Here is a 5,336-nt window from a genome sequence, read left to right on the forward strand (position 1 = left end):
AAAAAAAAAAAAAGGAATAATGGGGAAAGGTTAGGAGGACACGACTAACTTGAAGGGGCTCTTGCTGACCAAATCTAGGATTTTCGGTGCATCAAAATTAATAAGAATAACGAATTATAATGCATTGAATAAAATGGGAAACTATGAGTTCATGTGATATAAATCAATAAATAACAAAGTGAAAGTTTGATGAGGAACAAGATGTTTGCCTAGTTTCAAAGTACATCCCCACAAAATATTTATCAACTGCAAAAATTGAAGTAGTAGCTTTACAGTGAAGAAGCCTGGCAGACACCATCATAATCAAGTAATGGCCACCAGGAATGGGGCAAATGAAATCATGAATCATTTGAATGGATGCAGTAAGAACACAGCATCACTTCTGTGATATTCCTGCTAAAGATATGTAGCCTGAATGAACCCAAACTGGGGAACATTCTCTAAAATAATTAACTGGTAATGTTCAAATCTGTCAATGGCAGGAAAGTCGAGGGAAGACTGAAGAACTGTTCCAGAACAAAGGAGACTAGAGACACATGAAAACTGAGCACAAGGCATGACACTGAACTGATCCTGTTGCCAGGAGAACTTCCGTGGGACAATTGGTGGAACTAAGGGTTAGATAGTAGTGATTAATCAAATTTAATTTCCTGCTTTTGATGGTTGTATTGTGGTTTTGTTGGAGAACATCTTTGTTTGTAGGAAATGCACACTAAAATATTAAAGAGTGATCAGGCATTAAGTTGGCAACTTATTCAGGAAAAAAGAAAAAACTTTGTAACTTTTGAGATTATTTTTTAATTACTGTTATTTGTTTTCAAAACCCTATTAATGGCCCAAGTGAAAGTCTCAGATAGTTAGGTGCGACAGTGTCTATTGTTTAGAATGAAAATGCCATCTTTGAATTCTAAGAGCAATAGTGATACAAAAAGCCTCAGCCCATCAAAGGAAAATTTAGTGAAAGAATAAAATACATTAATTAAAACTTCTCGAGAGTTCTAAATTGTTTGGTGAGTAGCATAGTCATGAGTTTTTGCAAGTAATATACAATCATCTTATTAACATCTTATTTTATTCTGCAAAAAATAAATTAAAGTGATAATGACAATGATAATAACAGTAGCCAATGTTTATCGAACACATATTATGTATACCGTGCTAAAAGGTATATGGTATTATTACTTCCATTTTGCATATCAGGAAACTGCAACTTAAAGGAGTTAAGAAATTTCTCCCCAAATCAGCCTACTAATGTGTTGTGTAGCCAACTTTTGAATACTCCACACTCCAAAGCTTATACTGTTAATTCCTGCCCTGTGGAGCCATAGAGAGGGGAATTTTAAGGAGGATACCAGAAGCCTGTGATTCATTCTGGATTCTAGATTCCTCCCACTCCGGTATTACTTATCCCAATCCAACCCATCACTAAGTCTTGCTAGTTCCATTTGAAAACTCTACCCCCTCCTCTCCAGGTTAGTTAAGACATCACCATTTTCCTCCTGGTTCCTAGCAACAGGCTCCCACTCTTCCTGACCCGTGTCTCAATCCTCTTTAGCATCTCTATACTGCTGTCAGAGCAAACAGTACAAAACGCAACTCTAAATATCACAAATGTGCTTAAAATCCTACGTGCAAAGAAGACCCCCATGTGGCTCCAACTGCCTTTGGCTTAAGGTTAAAACATGGCGCAGGATCGTCCCATGATCTGGCTTCTGTGCATCTCTCCAGCCTCATCAACCATAAAATCCCACACAAACTGTGTGCTCAAGGCCTTCTTGAGAGATTTGTAATTTTCTAAATGCACCAACATTCATTCTGATATGCAAGCACATTTAACACATGCATCTCAAGCATCTACAAGTGTGACTATCTCTTACTAGCATTTTCCAACTTTTTCCTCTTCCCCAGCTAGGTTGAGCTGGGTACCTCTTTGGAATTCTCATTGAATTTCTGTAAAGACCTCTTTGATATAATCTATCATAATGTAATGTAACCTTCCTTCATCAAACTGGGCTTCCTGAGAGAAGGGATTGAATGAATGAATGAACAAATACACGTCAGTGAATGATCAATTGTGTGAAATGCTGCCAAGAGGCAGAATGAAAGAACCAGTGATTTTCAGTAGAACCATTTCAGAAGAGTTGGGGAAGGAGCTGACTAAGGGGTCAAATAGTTTGAGTAAGATAATAACAGGGGGAGATTTTTAACAAGTACACAGAGGACTGTTTGACTAAACCTAAGTTCTGAGTGAACAGGCGTTACACATTGTGCGCCCTCAGTCCTAGGGGTGTGCAATGGCTTAAAAAAATTATATTGTGTGCCCTCAGTCCTAGGGATATGCAATGGCTTAAAAAATTTTTTTTGTTGTTGTTGAGATGGAGTCTCGCTATGTTGCCCAGGCTGGAGTGCAATGGCTATTCACAAGTGTGATCATGGTGCACTGCAGCCTCAAACTCCTGGGCCTCAAGGGATCCTCCCACATCAGCCTCCAAGGAGCTGGGGCTACAGGCATGCACTCCATGCCCAGCTAATATTTAAATTTTATATATATATAAATTTTATATTATATTTATATATATCTAAATTTTATATAAATATATATATATATATTAGAGATGGGTCTCACTATGTTGCCCAAGCTGGTCTTGAACTCCTGGCCTCCAGTGATCCTCTCACTTTGGCCTCCCAAAGCGCTGGGATTACAAATATGAGCCACTGTGCCCAGCCAGTAAATACTTTTGAATATACAATGCAAACACATCATATAAAATTCCGAATGTGTAAAAGGAAATAAAAAGTAAAGCTCTCTGGCCTCCCACGCCCATTCCTCAGCCCCTCAGTTGCTGCTGCAGAAGGAACCACAATAAATAGAGTCGTTGGAGTGCTTTGTTTTCTTTCTAAGATTCTATCACCATAATCTGGAAATGATTTATAGGACATAACTACAAATCAATGGCTTGAAAAGTATAGAGGGCACCAAGGTGGAAAAGACAAATTCTGCTGGTGACACTATATTTACATATGCAAAAATACCAAACTCATAATTTTTCCTGGAGATGAAAACAACCCTATACTAGACATTCCAGTGTACACTTTAATCAAGATTTATAAGACTGATCATAGATGAGCTTGGAAAAATATAAGTAATGGCACATGAATATTAATATAAGTAATTAAATAAAGATATAATGTAATTTGGACAAATCTGCATTTGTAAAATGTTCTTGTCCTTATGCTTTTCCTCTGGACATTAAAGCCATAGATCATGGCCGGAGGATGACTTGACTGTTAATTAGTTGTCCATTAGTCTTCATCTCCTCTTGAAAAGTAAATTTATACTAATTTCTTTTATGTAATCAATCATTTTATTTCAACTTTTTTCTCCATTAACACCTGGAGTTTTTAAATACATATATGAAATTTGGGTATGCATAATGAAAATTAAACCCTAGCACACTGAATACAAGACCTGTTTGTATTATATACATAAAATAAGTTAATTATGACCATTTAGGGTCAGATTTTAAAATTAGTTAATTTTTATGAAGTAGTAAGAGGTAAAAAGCTTATTTTGTGCAATTTAAGAAATCACAGTGTAATTAGTTCAAACTGAGCATAAAAGTTACCTTAGATGCTACAAATTATGCTGGCTATTAACAGCAACATTATAAGTGTGTGCCCCCACTGCTTCCGCTACAGTTTAAAATACTCATTAGTGCTTCAAAATTGGACAGTTTTGGGGTTCCCTCCCCCGTCCTAAGGCTTTGGGAAAAGGTACTTTTGTTTTAATATATGAATTCAGACAGGATTTCAAAAATGTATCTTCCAGCTTTGGAGAGAGATGGAAATTAAACAAACTAATCACTGCAGCAACCAGAGACTAAAAGTAACGAGTAATTTAATCAGAATGAGATTGCTTCTACACTTCCCTCTAAGGGTGACTGGTGGAAGTGATGTCATGCATTGTGAACTCTGCCTGTGGCTCTCACGTGCCTGCAATGGCAGCAGAGCAAGACGTGTCACCCATGTCACAGCTAGTCGTGGGGGGAAGTGCTTTTGAAGAAGTGACCTGCTGAAGGCCAGCTGCTCCGCCTGACGCTCCAGCCTCTGGGCCCCAACAGCCTGGCTGAGTGTTCCTGCTCACTCGGTCTTCGGTACCAGCAGGCCGGCTGCCCTAAGCCCAGGTGCTGTCCCTTTACATTCATCTTGCTGTGAATATAGCAAAAAATTCTCTTAGATGTTCTTGGCAAACTTTCCAGAACTCAGCTTATTTTAGACTCCAGCTTTCCGAAACTTATTCTTAACATTAGAGCACGCTTTGATTCTTGGCCCCAAGACTCTCCTTACCTCATCTGTTTATATCTTTTTAACCAACAAATCTCCAAGAAAGTTCTCTAAGTGGCCCCTTGGGATTCTTGCTGAGTCCTTCTCAGTTTCCTGCTTGTCAAGGCTGTTTTTAATCAATGTCAGAGCCTCCCAAGTGCATTTGAGCCATTTCCCATTTTAGAGTTCCTGCCCAGAAGGTCGCACTTATCTTCTCTCTCAGTGTTTTGAACTCTACTTCCTGAGAGCTGAGGATATAGGCCTAACCCACAAGCAGTATTGCTGCCTGGTCAATGAAGAGGAACTTGCTAATAGGATCACCTTCTCAGCATTTAATTCAATCAAATAAAAGCAATTATTTATTAAACATTTTCTTTGCTCCAAGTACTTGGCTATAAGGAGCTCATTGAGTAGTACAGGAGGCAGATCATTAATAATTGCAACACAATAGTTTATACTTCAATAAATAATAATTTCAACAATCATAGTTATTGTTTTGTAATGTGTTTCTAAGTCAATACATATAATTAAATATTCTATACTATATCCTCAACTTTTGGATGTTTAGTGTCCCATTACCTGAATTGACTGGCCGGATAGCATAGTAATTGGACACGGGAGCACTGGAGACAGATGAGTCCCAGCTATACCACGTACCAACTGTGTGACCCTGGGTAAGTCACTTAACTGCCCTGTGCCTCAGTTTCCCTATGTGTATTATAAGGATCAAAATAATATGTCTACCTCAAGGGATTGCTGTGAAAATGAAATAAGTTAATAAGTCATCCCTCAGTATCTATGGGGATTGGGTCCAGGACGCCTCCCCCATAGCAAAACCCCCAGATCCTCAAGATCTTGACATAAAATGATGTAGTATTTGCATATAACCTATACACATCCTCCCATATACTTTAAATTATCTCTAGATGACTCATAATACCTAATGCAATGTAAATGCTATGTAAATAGTTATTATACTTGTATTGTTTTCATTTGTATTATTTTTTATTGTT

This window comes from Propithecus coquereli, unplaced genomic scaffold (genome assembly GCF_000956105.1).
Source record: "Propithecus coquereli isolate 6110/MARCELLA unplaced genomic scaffold, Pcoq_1.0 Scaffold34, whole genome shotgun sequence".
NCBI classification, from domain to species: Eukaryota; Metazoa; Chordata; class Mammalia; order Primates; family Indriidae; genus Propithecus; species Propithecus coquereli.